Source organism: Carassius auratus, unplaced genomic scaffold, assembly GCF_003368295.1.
Source record: "Carassius auratus strain Wakin unplaced genomic scaffold, ASM336829v1 scaf_tig00215543, whole genome shotgun sequence".
NCBI lineage: Eukaryota > Metazoa > Chordata > Actinopteri > Cypriniformes > Cyprinidae > Carassius > Carassius auratus.
In genome coordinates, this window is record NW_020528133.1 from 137,501 (window position 1) to 155,540 (window position 18,040).

Genomic DNA, 18,040 nt, shown 5'->3' on the forward strand with positions numbered 1-18,040 from the left:
CTTTCTTTTTTTTGTGCAGGATAATGAGGTTGAAGAACTGGAGCGGACAACCATGGCGATCTTTATCACTGGGAAAGAGGATCCTCTCCATCCACCTAAAGACATTAAAATTGTTGTCGAAGGAAAAGAGGTCCTGAACGAGTTGCCATCGGTTGCTGGGCTCATATATACACTAAACCTAAAATATCCAAAAAGGCTACAGTTCACCTTTGAATTTGTGCAAAAGGTCCTGATGGAGCTTGATGGAATAAAGATGACCCCAAAAGCTATACAGCTATACTCAGCTATACAGGGATTAATTGTATAATTGCATAATTGTTACATTTTATTGTGTTTTTACAGCCAAGACTTTAGATCCTTTTAATAAAAAGGTTGTACTAACAAGGCTGCATTTTCACTGCAGCATTTACAAATGTGGCTGCCCAAGTTCGATGGCTACCAGGTACAAAGGTTGAATAAGGCCAAGTCTTATGAACAACTGAAGAGACTGATTGCAGTGTTTCAAGTATTTCTGCTGTCAATCTTCATACATTTGAAGCAAATGTTCAATGTTGTGAGTTTATTGAACAATAAATGTGTTCTAAAGGAAAAGTGTTCTGAGTAGTCATTGATTAAAATTTATTGAAATCATTAATTAAATAAAATAATTAATTTAATCGGACCTATAAAAATTAGTTTGTTCCAAACTAAAATAATTAATTTAATTTAACCTATACATATTAGTTTAGTTGGTTTGTTCTAATTTAAAAAAATTAGTTTGTTCCAACCTAAAATAATTAGATTGATCAACCTTTATAAAGTGGTTTGCATGGATTTAAAATTTTCAAGTTAAACTAAATTAAATTATTTACATTGAGTCAATGTCAAATGTTTCGTGTGATTGATTACTTCAATTTTTTTAAGTTGATACAAGGTTTTTATTTTTTCAGTGCAGACAGAACGATTGATAAAATGACAGAACGATACACAGATAAAACATTAGACAAAATAGAAGAACGATAAAGCGATTGAATGACAGATACAATAGTAGGACAATAGAAAAAGACAGACAGACGACAGACAGACACACAGACAGACAGACATCAGACAGGCAGACAGACAGACAGATAGATAGACAGATAGATAGATAGATAGATAGATAGATAGATAGATAGATAGATAGATAGATAGATAGATAGATAGATAGATAGATAGATAGATAGATAGATAGATAGATTCAGTATGTCACTGAATTTCCCAAAACCAACCTATAACCCCGAAAAAGTACAACACATTACTGGAGGTTAGCAAGCATTTGCCTCATCAGAGCCTACATTAAAAGCTCCTCGTAAATTTCCTGCCAAGATGTTTAATGCTGTAAAAGCACCTGAAAGATGCAGCTGTGTAAGCTGAAGCGCGGTGGAGTGGTAAGAGAAGAAAAGAATCGTTCTGTCAGCCTTTAATGCAGAGCTTACCATTAAAGATCACCAGCAGTGGATCAAAGCATAGGTCAGAGCCTCTGAAACCAGCCCAAGCTCCACACAATCCACAGCGGCCCACTTAGGTCTGCCAAGCCTCAGTGTGCAATAGCATGATAAAAGAGCACACTGAACGGTCTGGTGGCAAGTACATTCACAATGAATTAACACAGCAACAGAGCTGAGGTTTGAAAGATTCAAAGGAAATATCCAGATCTGAAGGATATTGCCACTTAGATGCATTAAAAGTTTATGAATAGTGAGCATATGTAGTAAAATCATAGACTAAAATCTATGAAATTAAGACAGACCCTTTTGGTTGACACGCATTTATTTTATTTTACTTTACTTTACTTTACTTTACTTCACTTTACTTTACTTTATTATTTAAATTAGTTGTGATTAAAAGCAAAAGTTAAAAAAGCCATTGATAACCTTACCTTATGATAAATGGACAAAATAAATGTGCAAGATGCAATATAAAAATAAATAGATATTTAAGTGTGTGTGTCTGTTTGTGTGTGTGTGTGTGTGTGTGTGAGAGAGAGAGAGAGAGAGAGAGAGAGAGAGAGAGAATAATGAATAAATACATTTATTTACAAAAAATAATTAGCAACTTCATTATTTATTATTTTTTAATTCTTACTATGAAGTCATTTTATATTTTAATAATAATAATAATAATAATAATAATAATAATAATAATAGTTATGGAGGGCCAAATTACTCAAAATTAAATAATTAAATAAATGTTAAATACATAATTAAATAATTAAATACACAAATGAATTAATGAATGAATGAATTAATTTATTTGTTTATTTGTTTAAATAAAGTTTAAATAAACTAGACAAATTATAAGGGTGAAAAAAAAAAACAAGTCATTTGAATGTTTAAATGGAAATGACCTGTTGGTAGATATTTTTGAAGATAAGCAGAGTCATGTCCTGTTGAGGGCGTTATTTCTCAGGGGCATGAAGCAAAGCTAAATATTCACATGATGTTAATGTCATGGCAAGTCCAGAGGTTAAAGGTCACCATGCTCCAATGACTGCAGAGCAGGTCAGTGGGTTAACATGTCAGCAGCTTCACAGGGGTTGTACATCTCAAAACCAGCCCTCATTAGCATCATGGGAATTATAAATACAACACAATCTATTGTCCTACTGAAGAAGAAAAAAAAAAAACGGTTGAACCACGTTGTAAGGAGCCATTTAAAATTGGGATAGGGTGCTACTAGGTCTGTTAGTGAAAGAAAAAAAGCATACATGCCAAAGACACGCCAAAATACTGTGGGAATGGGTGCTCGAATCTCAAAGGGAGGCAACAGGATGAATGCAAAAACAAAGGAGGAAGCTCTCAAAGGGGCTCCTCTAATGCACCCAGCACATTAACTGCTGGTGGATCCACCATGAAATCGCAGCAGTCCGTCATTTTTCTACAAAAGCAGGACTTCGGCAGAGCTTCCAAACACTCAAGTCCTCCCCCTCATCCTTCACTCTTCACTCTGCTCTTTCTCTATCACCCTCAGTCTAATCCAAACATCTCCCCATCGCCTGGCGGCCAAGAGTCTGAGGAGAGAGTCATTTTTTTCCTCGCGCTCCTCTTTTGAGTTGCTCTTAAAAGCTCAGGCGCTGCTCTTTGTACTGCTTAGCATCGCCAATGTACTCCTTCCCAAGGTTCCCTCAATCTTATCCCAGGCTTCGGTCACGGACTCGGGGACATTCACATAAGCAGGCCGTGTAATTCTGGATTTGCTGGAAGGAAGTTCCACCATAATCAATTCAGAGGGATGAAGCTGATGGACACCGCTAGCCACTGCTGGAGTAAGGTGTACCACAGAATCATTGGAGCAGAGCTGTGGTGGGATCTTTCGCTCTTTCTCAAGTATCTCGAATGATGATGCTTTAACTTTAGCTTTTTAGGAAATGATTTGGCCCAAGGAATAAACCCTTAAAAAAAATTCACAAAATGACAACTAAATATTTCATAGTTCTGGTTGAAGACAGAATGAAACAAAAATATAAATGCAATAATACAATGTAACTAGCCATATAATCATGCATAGCTAATCATTTTTACAATTCTTGGGCCCATTAAGATCATGATAATATTAAGACAACGAAGGGCCAGATTTACTAACAGTTTGCACCAGCGCAAACCGTTTTTGGAGTTAAAATACTACTGTAAAGATTCACTAAAGATGCACAGTGAAGAAATAGCATTGAAAAGGCATGGACACAGTCATTTTTCGACTCATCTTATTGAATATGCATTTGTAGGAGTTTCCCTTTCAGATGCTGAATCTCCTTCCATTCTCGATTTTATCGATTTGTGCTCTAATTATGCTAATTTGCCTTGTTTAGTAAATCTGGGCTTAAATGTTTAATTAAAACATTAAAACATTTTGTTGTTTTGTACAATAGAAACTTGCAGCACTGTGTCGGGTAACCACTCGGATGTCAAATGTGAAATCTCAGTCCTGAAGCTAAATTAATTGCAAACCACTGTTCGGTGGAAGGTTCAGGTAGAGTTTCAATGGTATTTCAGAGCTGCGTGACAGATTATATATCTGCTTTCTACTTTTCAGCATCTCTCTCTCTCTCTCTTTCTCACTCCGTCTCGCTCTCAGGTGCTGTATGATTGAGAGTCCTCTCGCTGAGTGTTTACTCTCATTTGAAACACTAACAGGGAATGAATGTGTCCCATTTGCACAGTGTCAGGACTGATGCAGTCATGGCGCCTGCACCCACGACACATGATAGAGCACCTGCTGTCCGTATCTATCACACACGCACGGCGCATGCACTCCCTCAGTGTCACTTAGTTAATGAATATGAGCCATAACCGCAAAAACACCCTCTCAACCAAGTGCCAGTGTGTGGGTTTCTTTGCCGTGACCTCACGCTAACAGGCAGACTGCATAACACATTGAGCAAATAATAAAACCTGGGCCCCAGTCTCTGCATATGTGATTCAATTATAAACAAATATACAGATGCCGCATCACTAAATGATCATTATGAATTCCGATGACCCCATCTATGCCGGTGCACGGGCTTGATAATGTGTTTACCTCTGTTATAACGAATGAGAGTTCATCTCTACCTCGTCCGTCTTCCAAGGAGGATCATGGGGAGAGTGTTGGGTGTGTGCTGGAGAACAGCAGCGGTGGGTCAGATTTTTACCTGTGGGATGCATCAGACTTAAGGTCAGCTCTGCCCTTGAGCCACTACCTGCAAGTGATTTTAAAACAGAACAGAACATCAGCAATTAAAAGAACAGTTCAGTCAAAAATTCAAATGGCCATTATAGAGTAGAGGGTTTATTGTGTTATAAACTAACACTATAAAAAAGCACCATAAAAGTAGTCCACAAGACTTTGCACCATGTTGGAGGAGCAGACAGAGTGCAGAGCACCTTTTTTGAATTGTGTGCTGTTGTTTATTTAAGAAATGAATACTTTAATTCAGCAAGGATTAATTAAATTGATCAAAAGTGCGAGTAAACGTCATTTAAATGTTTAAATGTTTCTGTTTCAAATATGTTGTTTTTACTTTATATTCATTAAAACAATCCTGAAAATATTCAAGAAATTCAAGAACAGTGTATAATAATACCGTAATATTACAATACAATATGCAATATATTAAACGGTACAACTTTTTTAACATTGATGATAATAATAAGAACTGTTTCTTGAGCATCAGATCAACATTATAACTTCAGCTTTGCCATCACAGGGCAAATAATTATTTTAAAATGTATTAAAATAGAAAAAGGTTATTTTAAATTATAAGAATACCTCGAAACATTATCGTTTTAGTTGTGGTTGCTGTTGTTTTATCTCGCAGTACAAAAGATTTCTTCAAAGAATTTTTCCAACCCAAAGCTTCTGAACAGTAGTGTAAAGCTAATTTGTCACACAAAGCTATCATATTGCTTCAAAATGTAGAACAAGTCATATAAACTACTTTTAATTATACTTATAGTATTTTTTGCCATTCTTTTCCTCTTTTGTCACTATGAAATATCTGTGCGCATGTGCTGCACTAAAAAATAACATGGGTATGAAGTGGAATGAGGAGGCGTAAATAATAATGAAAACATCCGTTTTAAGGGGAACTGTCCCTTTAAAGTTTAGTTTTATAGCATAAATAATATCACACACAGATGATTAATATAATAATAATTCACCGCAATGAAGAGCTCAAAATTACTGTGGTCTTAAAACGAGCGCTTTTGAAAAAGATCTCATATTTGCCTCATATTTAGACCAGATGGTTTAAGGTGAACGTAATGACATGGTTTGGGTCAGCTTCATATTCTCACGTATGAAAGCTTCTCCATTTCTGCTCTCTCTCATTCGTTCTGCTTTGTCTCGTTTCACCCTCCCTCTCGCTCTCTCTCTCTCTCTCTCTCTCTCTCTGCTCTGTTAATCACTGTGAGCAGGAGACAATCAAACACAGCACAGGAAACCAGGCAGCCTGTTATTACTGGCAGCTAATGCCACACCAGTGTTTTAATATTTATTCACTAAGCCCCCCGTAGCACATAAATCATAAACTGAGGTGCAGTACCAACTTTTATTCTCCATTTCACAGACTCTAAAAGCCTTTGACTGTTTCAGGAGGTAAATACTTTAAATGGAGCTGTAGGGTCGATGCTATCTGCGCTGCCAGGAAAATCTGGTCAGCAAATCAAGAGTAAGTGAAGAAATGAGCAGCCTCTGAGGAAAAGAAAATGTTTGGCTTACTTACAACATTTCAAAATGACACAAAATAGAGAGCTGAGAGTCTGAACAGCTTATTTCAAATGCCTGCCCACTTGCTTAGAAGCTGTAATAGATTTCTATAAGCTTTCACGAAACAGAATATCCTCTCGCTGTTGCAAAACCTTTAGTAAATGCCAGGGTATGATCTGTGATAGACTCAGTGTATTGAACTAACATAAGTTCAGCACACTTTACTACGAGTATTGCATGTCCTTGGGTGCTGATTTAAATGTAAGCTATTTCAGAGGAATGAGGTGTGGTGAGAGAGGGAAATTTAGCCCGCTGTGTGAGAACTAACAGTTCACATCTCTCTCTCCATCTCCTTATGATGCAGTTACTGTGAGAACATGCCCGAAGGGATCATTTACAGCCATTCCTTTGTGGAACACAAAAGGAGAAATTTAGAAGATTGTGTGGGTCACTCTTTTACTGTGCTAGGCTATTACAATGAGACTGGTGCATCTAAGGACACAGATGAACCATGAAATTATCATACAAGTGGTCCATATGACTTTTGCGCTGTTTAAAGGCTTCTGAAGCCATATGGTATATTTGTGTGAGGAAAAGACCAAAATTATCCACTGATAATCCACTCTGGGCTATTAATGGCTGTACTCAAATCACTGAGTCAGTGAGTAAAACTCAATAACTGGATCAGTCTAATTTGTGAACAAATCATTCAGACTGTTTTTTGGGAACCGATCAAATGATATATATATATATATATATATATATATATATATATATATATATATATATATATATATTATATATATATATACGATACAGTGAAAAAATGGGTGTAGCAATTTCCATATGATAACACAGAAATGACAATTAGTAGGCCTACACCAAATTAAACGTGACATTGCGAAGTAGAAAGAATAAAATCAGTACTTTCTTGTAAAATATAATACAACAATCTTTGTTTTATTTATAGCTTGCTCTTATATATTCCCATGAACATGAGAGATAGGATGAACAAAAAAAAGTATTACAGAATTACATTTATATATAATATAAGATAACTTATAACATATTCCACAAAAAACTAAAATGCAATTACAAAGAAAAAGCAAGCAGAATTGAATGTGAAATTTTGAAGTTAATGGTGACTAAATGGTGTTTTCTTGTAAGACAGCCTATGTTTTACAATATAGAAACATTTAGAATTTAGAATTTTGCTTATATATTGAATTGAATTGAAGATGCTGAATTCAAATTAATTTACTATTTATAGTAAGCTTTGGTTTACCATTTATTTATTCCCCTTTTAAAGCCATGCCAGCACCAAGGCTTTTTTCATGGTGATCTGAAAATAAATTACACAAGGTATACAATTAACAAAAAGACATGAATTAGGGTTGAACCACTGATGTCACATGGAGTATTTTAATGATGTCCTTACTGCGTTTCTGTGCCTTGACTGTGGTAGTACCCTTGCTGTCTATGGAGGGTCAGAAAGCTCTCAAGTTTCATCATAAATATCTGAATTTGTGTGTGTGTGTGTATATATATATATATATATATATATATATATATATATATATATATATATATATATATATATATATATAAAAGATAACTTTTTTTGCAATGAGGCACAACAACAACATCAACAAATATCTAAAATTTTACTGTTTCTACACTTCACTGGGATTTTATACTGGTATTAGATATGTGATCCTAAGGCTTCACATATTGTACTGCAAGTAAAAGAAGCTACAAACCAAGACTGTGGTATGTTTCACTAGTAGGTTCGTTGCAACATTAACACACATGTAAATAATGAATGATTTGTTTGCATCACCCTTTGCAATATCCCCAGTGTTAATAAGTGTTAACAGAGGCCACATATGTGTGGCAGATGGGTGCTGTAAATAATTTATAACCTGTAATGTTTGGTTTTGTTACATCAGCTTGAGCCTCCTTTATCAAAGCGTCGGGCATAACCTCAGTGTATGCGGATCAATGCTTCAACAGCGTGTGAGAGGGTGTGAACATAGCTGATGCATTGAAAGAGGACTGCCTACAAAGATGCATTACCTCAAATCTCAGGCCACACTATTTTTACCCTGTTTTTCAACTCGAGAAATGGACAAATACAAAGAATTCACCCAAAACCCACCTGGAGCAGATGGAGCATGATGAGAATCAAGGTGGAAATAAGAAAATTAGATGTCTCTATTATATGATGGCAAGATGTAATCCTCTTAGACCTGGGAATAACAGCCACAGAGAAATGAGGTAAACACTCAAAACCACAGAAAGAAGGACATGAAAGAAGGACAATGCATCCATGGAGAGCTGTCCTTACTACCCATTACATGAAGAGAGCGCAGGGCTTTTGTTTGGAAAAACAGACATGTTGTGTTATTGTGCTTAATATAATTGACATACAGTTTGGGGTCTGAGACCACAAGGCTATTTAATAGTTGAAAAAATTTAATCAACATTTACTTTTTACAATCAAATGAGAGCTTATTAAAACCATAAACATGTATTCTTCTTACATTTTGTACATTTATAAAGGTTGTCCTTTAAACAGGTTAAATGTTCAGATTTATTGCTAGATTTTTATTATATGCAGCTTATTCATTACAAATAGTAGACTTTCAAACATAAATCGATGTTCTTCAAAACTACATATGCTTTGAATCAACCTGCAGCCAAGAGAGCTGGCAAGGTTATGGTCAATTGTTCTGTATAAATGCATTTTTGATAAAAAAAAAAAAGAGGTTTGGAGGACAGGCCGTGGAAGACCAGATGTGCATGATAGATCTCATATGAACTCACACATCCCGCTACACATGGGCACACATGTACAGGGACGAATGCTCTGACAGGCAGCCAAAGTTTTGGGGAGATGTGGAAAGGACAGTAGTGGGGAAGGAGAGGACAGCAGAGAGGAGGGAGACACATGAGACAGCCCATGTCAATAAAAAGACCAGAAAACAGATCACTCATGGGTGGTCAAGGCAGACACATACAAGTCACAGGCACCATAAAGGTACAAAGACATGCCATTCAGATACACTGATAGCACTACTTCAGTCCAAACACACAGAAGATGAAGCACATGTGGGTCAATGACAAATAAGAGAAAATATATAAATATATAAAAAAATGTGTATAGCACAAATGTGTATTTTTGTTTCTTTTTTTACAAATGCCACATTATTAGAAATGTAATAATATAATATAATTTAATGACTGATGTCATGCATGTATGAACTGCATTTATTAAATTCTGAATAATATTACTAGCTCCTCTCTGAAGCATCATGTCATTGACCCACATTGCATTCAAATGTCTATTAACTGCTGTAAAAATCAGTCTATGCTTTTGTAGAATTTATTAGTGCTGAAATCTACTTCCAGTGTTTAAAAAAGATGTTATTTACTTTTACATTACCATTTACCACTCTTTAATCCTATAGAATTAAAAGGGTATTTTCTGATGTAACTTCACTATATAAGTAAAACATTAATACTTCACACACAAATGAAAATTTGCTGAAAATAATATGCACAAATCGAGCACTGTATACAAATGAGAAAATAATTATTTATTACACAGGGTTTTGCTTGACAAGACATTAATTTGTGGACTGTAGTCGTGTGGATTACTTGTGAAGTATTGTGATGTTTTTATCAGATGTTTGGACTCTCAATCTGAAGGCAGCCATTCACTGCAGAGCAGGGCCGTGCACAGGAGGGTGGCCAGGTGGGCAGAGTAACTGCCCCTCTGCCCTCATTGGCTGAGGTGCCCCTGTAAAACCCCCCAGCACCCCAACCCCCCACTGAATATGACTGTCCCTCCCAGTGCCTTCCCAAGACCATTGGGCTAGAGTGCTGATCAGACAATGCCGAAGGCCATTGGATCAGAATGTTGTCAATCACTGCCTAATTTGCTGCCAGTTGCCACCTGTATATTTAATAATGCTAAACAGCACTGGATCAAAGCACTATCATTGCTTTGACAATTTAAAGCCTTTTTATCATGCCAATAAAGCTACTGGAATCTGAATCTGTTAATCGCTGACAACGATGTGGAGTTTTTCAAACAACTCAACCACAGACCACATCTCTGTTTATAGGGTAGTAAACACACTTTAATATATTTTGGAATATCACCCTGGCTGCGCTGAGTCAATATTTATTCTCATTACTTTCATGTGACTGATCAAGTTATTATATGTAGCTAGCATGAGTAACAAAATGTGTTCCCTGTGTCGAGATTTGAGCACAATAATAATGCAAAAACTGAAACTTCAAATCAACCTTTAAATGTCAACTTTCAAAAAAAGTAGTCTTTGTCTAAATACTGTATATATCCAAATACCTAATCTAATAGAAGTTATTTATCTCATATTAGGCCTATAGCATGGTGTATTTTTACACCAAGTGTAAGTTCTATAATTAATACAAGTGAGTTTGTTGTGCTGTTTTGTTGTTGTCCATTCCAGCAATTGACACGGAATTGCTACTAATTCGAAAGTGGAGGGAAAATCTGTATGGGCATTTAGAAGCTATTTAAAAGCGAAAGAAATCAATGAAAAGAGGGAAAACCCCAATAAACCCCACCCTTCGGTATTACCGTGTTTTCACACGTCGGTTAACCGGTAGAAAAATGTAATCACTGTCTCAACCCTACACACACAAACATATACATATACATATACACTTATGATTGAGCAATAACTGGGGGGTTAATAACGACCTTCTGAAGTGAATTGATGCCTTTTTGAAACACGCAGATTTTTACAAACTCATCATTCTGAAAAGCATGGTGTGATTTGATTGGGCAGATATCCAGTGAGTGGTAACTGGCCAAATACTTTGCGTGTGATGGAAATGATGGAAATGTTACGACCCTTACCATATTTCGAAACATACAAAATCTCCATGAAAATGCGGTGGCGGTAACAATACTACAGCAATAATAAAAGTTACGGCTTCCTTCTTTGCGTAAACATTTGGGTGGTTTTATGTAAACCTTGTCACACACAGTAACGTAAATAAGAGGGGGCGTGTTTAAACACGGCAGTTTAGGAAGATGCGGGTGAGAATATTTCTGTATGTTTGAGACTTTAGTCTTTACGGATCTTATAAATGCATGAGCAGCTTGTAACACTCCAAAGACAAAGGAAAACTTGAAATTGCATCATATGATCCCTTTAAAAATGTATAAACCTGTCAGGACTCGGGTATGATCTGTCCTTTTTTCTTCCTTTTTCTTACTTCGTTCGTTTTTATATTTATTTTTTCGTTTCTACTCATTTTTCTACACTTGTTTTCATTTTCTTTACTTTCTTTTCTTTCTCTCTGATTTTTTATATTTTTCTGGTTTTTCTTCCCTTCGCCCTAGCGCCAGCTGATCTCGCTTTGCAATCTAGGCTGCGGCTTGTCCGATGCACCTGTTCCCCCTCTATCTCATTACTCACCTGTTCCCGTTATCTCATTACTCACCCTATTTATTCTGCTTGGTTTTCACCCTTCCTTGTCAGTGTGTTCTGTGACCCTTTGGCTTCGGTTCTGTCCTGTTCTGGTCAGTTTGCTGGTTGGTTTGTCTGCCCAGTTAGTGTAACCTGTGTTTTGCCCTCAGAGGATATCGGACCGCTCTTCTGGTTATCGATCTGGACTGTTTTTGATTCTGATACTGCCCGCCGTTCTCAGCCCTGTTTGCACCTCGCTTGACCCCTTGTCTGCCCGACTATTCTCCTGCCTGCCGTTGTTGGATTTGTTGCTTCCTCTCTCCTGGCGTTCGCGGAGGCTGAGCGCTCGACCTGCCCGCTGAGCAGCGTGAAGTCAAGACTTTTTCTCTCCTCCTTGAGGGGTTTTGTTTTATTTTGTTTGTTTTTGACGTTAAGTCGTCCTCTGAAATAAACTCTGTTCTCCAGCCTCATTCCGCTCTTGGGTCCTCATCTGTCCTGACACCACACACTGACCACGAATGGACCCAGCGGAGAACTCGACTTGGCAGGCGGCTTTGGAGCATCAAGGAGCGATGCTGGGCCGTCATGAGATGGAACTCTCTTCCACCCGTCACTCTGTGGATGCCTTGTCGGCTCAGATCACGGATCTAGTGGGTCGTCTCGATCGTCTCACTCGTCAGGAATTCCCTTCTCCGCCTCCCGGGCCTCTCCCGTCCGCTTCCTCCTCTGAGCCGAGAGTGAACAACCCCCCCGTGTATTCCGGTGAGCCTACTAATTGCAAAGCTTTCCTTATTCAGTGCGAGGTGGTGTTTTCCCTTCAAGCTCGAACCTACGCGTCAGATGTCTCCAAGGTGGCGTATGTCATATCCCTGCTTTCCGGTAGAGCACGTGATTGGGGGACTGCGGTATGGGAGTCACAGGCCGCGTGCTGTTCGGACTTCAGTTCCTTTAAGGAGGAGATGGTCAAGACCTTTGATCAGTCTGTTTTCGGCAAGGAGGCATCCCGACTGTTAGCGCGCCTTCAACAGGGCAGGCGTTCAGTGGCAGACTACTCCGTGCAGTTCCGTACCCTGGCCGCTACCTGTGGATGGAACGCCGAGGCCCTTATCGCTCGCTTTTTAGAGGGTCTCAATGACTCAGTCAAGGATGAACTGTTCTCCCGCGAGGTTCCAGAACGCTTGGACGATGTTATCAGCCTGTCCCTCCGCATAGACGCCAGGAGAGAGCTTCGCCGTCGAGTTCGTGCCGACTCCTGATTCCCGCAAGGCGTTACAGCGGTTCCTGGGTTTCGCCAATTTCTATAGGCGATTCATCAGGAACTTCGGGCAGGTGGCGGCCCCTCTGACCGCGCTAACCTCCACCAGGATCAACTTCCGTTGGTCAGCGGATGCCCAAGCGGCGTTCGATGAATTAAAACGCAGATTTACTTCAGCTCCCATCCTGGTAACTCCAGAGACTTCCCGGCAGTTCGTGGTGGAGGTGGATGCGTCAGAGGTTGGTGTCGGTGCCGTGCTCTCCCAGGTATCCCCCCTGGATAACAAATTGCATCCTTGTGCTTTTTTTTCACACCGTTTGTCTCCCACAGAACGAAACTACGACATCGGTGATCGCGAGTTGTTGGCTGTTCGACTGGCTTTGGGGGAGTGGCGCCACTGGCTGGAGGGAGCGGCCGTTCCATTTCTGGTGTGGACTGACCACAAGAATTTAGAATACATTCGGTCTGCACGCCGGCTAAATGCCAGACAGGCTCGGTGGGCGCTCTTCTTCGGGCGCTTTGACTTCACCCTCTCTTATCGACCCGGGTCCAAGAACGTTAAACCCGATGCGCTGTCTCGTCTTTTCGCTTCTCCAGGCGACCCGCCCCCTGACACTATTATACCTCCGCGGTGCGTGCTGGGGGCGCTTACCTGGGGAATCGAGAAGCTCGTCAGACAGGCGCAGGGGGGAGTCGGAGTGCCCGCGGGGTGTCCCATCGGCCTGCTCTTCGTGCCCAGGTCAGTTCGCTCCGCCGTTCTCCAGTGGGGTCACTCCTCCAAAATCATGTGCCATCCAGGTGTGAGGAGGTCCCTGGCAGCCATTCGCCAGCGGTTTTGGTGGCCTGCCATGGCGGAGGATGTTCGCCGGTTCGTGGGGGCGTGCCCGGTCTGTGCTCAGAATAAATCCTCTAATTCTCCTCCCGCTGGTCTGTTAATGCCGCTTCCCATCCCATCCCGCCCCTGGTCCCATATTGCCCTGGATTTTGTAGTTGGACTCCCTCCATCCAGTGGCAATACTGTGGTTCTCACTGTGGTGGATCGCTTTTCCAAAGCGGTCCACTTCGTTCCTCTTCCTAAACTCCCCTCGGCTAAAGAAACGGCCCGGGTGGTCATTGATCACGTCTTCCGGATTCACGGCCTTCCGGAGGACGTGGTTTCTGACAGGGGGCCCCAGTTCGTTTCACATTTTTGGAGAGAGTTCTGTCGACAGATTGGAGCCTCTGCGAGTCTGTCGTCAGGCTTTCATCCACAGACCAACGGCCAGACCGAGCGCGCCAACCAGGATCTCGGTCGGATGCTCCGCTGCCTGGCATCCCATAACCCCTCCTCCTGGAGTGATCAACTCACCTGGGCAGAATATGCTCACAACTCGCTACCGGTGACGTCTACAGGTATGTCCCCGTTCATGTGTAGTCTGGGTTATCAACCTCCTCTGTTTTCTTCCCAGGGCTCCGAGGCAGCTGTCCCCTCGGTTCAGGCTTTTGTTCAGCGTTGTCGCCGCACCTGGAGGAGGGCCAGGGAGGCGCTTCTCCGAGCTAGGGGACGCGTTAAAGCTGCCGCAGACCGCCACCGAAGGTTGACGCCCCGTTATGTCTGCGGACAACGCGTGTGGCTCTCCACCAAGGATTTGCCACTGAGAGTCCCATCACGAAAGTTGGCACCTAAGTTCGTGGGGCCGTACCGCATTGCCAAGGTCGTCAACCCGGTGACGGTCTGTCTCCGGTTGCCCAATTCTCTTCGTCGTGTGCACCCTGTCTTCCATGTGTCCAAAGTTAAGCCTGTCTTGCGTTCCCCCCATTCTCCTACTGTGTCTTCCCCTGTCGCCCCCCCTCCCCCTGTTATGGTTGACGGTTCTCCTGCATATAGGGTTAGGAGAATCTTAGACTCCAGACGCCGTGGGCGGGGATATCAGTACCTAGTGGACTGGGAGGGGTACGGTCCGGAGGAGAGATGCTGGGTTCCAGCCCGGGACGTCCTGGACCGCTCGCTCATCGACCAGTTTCACCAACGCCGCCCTTCCTCGGGAGCGCCGGGAGGCGCTCCTGGGGGAGGGGGTACTGTCAGGACTCGGGTATGATCTGTCCTTTTTTCTTCCTTTTTCTTACTTCGTTCGTTTTTATATTTATTTTTTCGTTTCTACTCATTTTTCTACACTTGTTTTCATTTTCTTTACTTTCTTTTCTTTCTCTCTGATTTTTTATATTTTTCTGGTTTTTCTTCCCTTCGCCCTAGCGCCAGCTGATCTCGCTTTGCAATCTAGGCTGCGGCTTGTCCGATGCACCTGTTCCCCCTCTATCTCATTACTCACCTGTTCCCGTTATCTCATTACTCACCCTATTTATTCTGCTTGGTTTTCACCCTTCCTTGTCAGTGTGTTCTGTGACCCTTTGGCTTCGGTTCTGTCCTGTTCTGGTCAGTTTGCTGGTTGGTTTGTCTGCCCAGTTAGTGTAACCTGTGTTTTGCCCTCAGAGGATATCGGACCGCTCTTCTGGTTATCGATCTGGACTGTTTTTGATTCTGATACTGCCCGCCGTTCTCAGCCCTGTTTGCACCTCGCTTGACCCCTTGTCTGCCCGACTATTCTCCTGCCTGCCGTTGTTGGATTTGTTGCTTCCTCTCTCCTGGCGTTCGCGGAGGCTGAGCGCTCGACCTGCCCGCTGAGCAGCGTGAAGTCAAGACTTTTTCTCTCCTCCTTGAGGGGTTTTGTTTTATTTTGTTTGTTTTTGACGTTAAGTCGTCCTCTGAAATAAACTCTGTTCTCCAGCCTCATTCCGCTCTTGGGTCCTCATCTGTCCTGACAAAACCTCGTAGTCTCTAGCTAACACTAACAGGTGTACACAGTACTCAGTGTAGTACACAACTGTACACAGTGGGTAGAGCAAAACAAAACACCGGTCACGAATTAGAAGTAGTATAAAATGAAAATTTGTAAAGAAAAATGTCGGAGGATTTAGATTTAAGCCAAGAAGAGTTTCCTTAAACAAAAATTGGTTCTTGAGAAACTTACATATTCTCACAATATTGCATATTCTTAGTTTACACTATATCTAAGTCCTACGTCAACCACTGGAACGCTCGTGAATGCACATACGACAGTTAGTGGAAGCTAAAGGTTATGGAATATAATCTATCTACATATACTATGTGGACAAACAGCGAGTGTATCTACAAGGCACATGTTTACATCAGAAGAGCAAAGAAAGCCATAATAAGCCCTTGAAAGCTCTTCACATTCAGCTCTTCCAAGTCTAAAGCAAGAACTCCACTAGTTCTATGAGTCACGGGAACAAATATAATCCAAAGTGAAATCATTAAAACACACTGTGCCTGGTCAATTTTGTGTCTAAAGAATCTCCTAGGTACAGACCTCCCATTTTCAGAGCACACTGACACAATATGCCGTATTGATCCGGTCCCTCTCATATCTCCCTTCTCTCCTGTCTGCAGGAAACTCTTTAATGAAATAATGCTTTGGAAAGGGTTGAAGGACAGCCAAGCCGTGACAACTGTGACAATGTCTCTGTAGCACGTGCCGTAGAGATAATTTTTTTGTATTATAGACTCACATCAGTTAAAAGAAAGAGAGAAAAACAGAGAAGATGGAGAGCGCATTCTTGTGGGCAGCCCAGTATAATTCATAAAATCTGTTTGATAGTTTGCTGTCAGAAGATTGAAGACAATGCATTAGAGAATTCACAGTAGGTACATCAGTGCTCAATCTTATTGCACTGAGAGTCACCATCACACTCTGCGTGATCTTCCCTCCATTACGACACTGGCAGAGATGACAAACATTATGAGGACAATGGTTAGTCATTTGAACTATTGTGCTCATCCTTTCTCTGTGAATGGTGCTGTCACTATCCTTCGTGATACCAAAACTGAGTGGTTGGGCTTCAGGCAATCTGACTACATCTTTTTGTGCCCTATAATGGGATTCTGAAACCGTTCCCATGCCAACAAAAATACTCTAAAAGCTACTGTGGGGACTGAGCGGCATTGCAGAGATAGACAAATGTTGAACTACCTGGGCTCTATTTTAGGGAAACCATGCACCGAAAACGGACTAACGTGGAGGCATATATATATATATATATATATAAACAAATGGAAAAAGCACATTAGAAAAAGTAAAATGTTGAACTGAGCTTTTAGTGTTTTCTGCACCATTTTATTGTACCGATTTCTTTGCTTAATGTTCCCATGTGTGTTTTCATCAGGGCCCGCAGTAATAAAACCTCAAAAGTCACATGTTCGTTTTGTTCAAGACAATGCAGTGGATTTCAATTAGTGCCTGAAAAGACTCACAATGGTAGGTCAAGGGAGCTGAGACATGGCTAGAATACAAAATGATAAAAAGAAGATTGAGACAGTATGCTGACTTGAATAACACTGCGTCTAATTCACAACCAGAAGCAAGGGCAGCCTTTTCTTCAACTTGCATAGGGTACTAAAAATGCAATTTTTTTGAGGTTAAGGTTTGAAGGGCACAGCTATTTTATAAAGACTTCAATTAATACTTCATTTCAAAAAGCAGTCAAAGATTAAGCGCCACAAACAGTTTTGGAACCTTAAAAGCTTTATATGTAATTTTTGAACTGAAGACAGATTAACTATGTTTGTTTTAGTGGTGGGCCGTTATCGCCGTTAACTTGCTGCGTTAACGCAAGACTCTTATCGGGCGATAAAAAAAATATCGCAATTAATCTATTCTCAAAGTTGGGTTGGGAGCTGGGTCTATACTAACCAAGCTATGATGACTTTCACCTTGATATTTTATATAACTGACTTGCTGAGGACAGCCTAAAAAGATGCTCAGGACAGTTGACGGGCCACTGCAGCGCATCGTCACGAAAGCTTATCTTTCTCACGTTTTGTTAAGCCTTACCGCTTGCCGATTTAAACATTAAAGCATCCAAACACAAGACACGGAAAAGCTGAACAGAGTAGGTGCGCACGAGAGAGAGAGCGCGTATCACGGACAGCGACACTGAACCGAGCTCTCTTCTGCGAAGTTCACCTCGAAGTTCCTCCTGCACCCGAACAAACAAATGCAAATCGCAGTTTGAACAAACAAAAAGATGTGAAAGAGCCCAATTCAACACCGAGGTGTTC

The 18,040-nt window shown here is 40.8% G+C and overlaps 1 long non-coding RNA gene across 2 annotated transcripts in view; it reads left to right on the plus strand.

Annotated features, from left to right (window-relative positions):
- The window catches only part of LOC113094958 (uncharacterized), a 23,893-nt gene extending 23,302 nt beyond the window's left edge, over positions 1-591 (plus strand). For both annotated transcript variants that reach the window (XR_003288241.1, XR_003288242.1), the window contains exon 3: positions 20-591. This is a non-coding gene — a long non-coding RNA (uncharacterized LOC113094958). The remainder of the gene's footprint in view (positions 1-19) is intronic.
- The last annotated feature ends 17,449 nt before the right edge of the window (positions 592-18,040 follow it).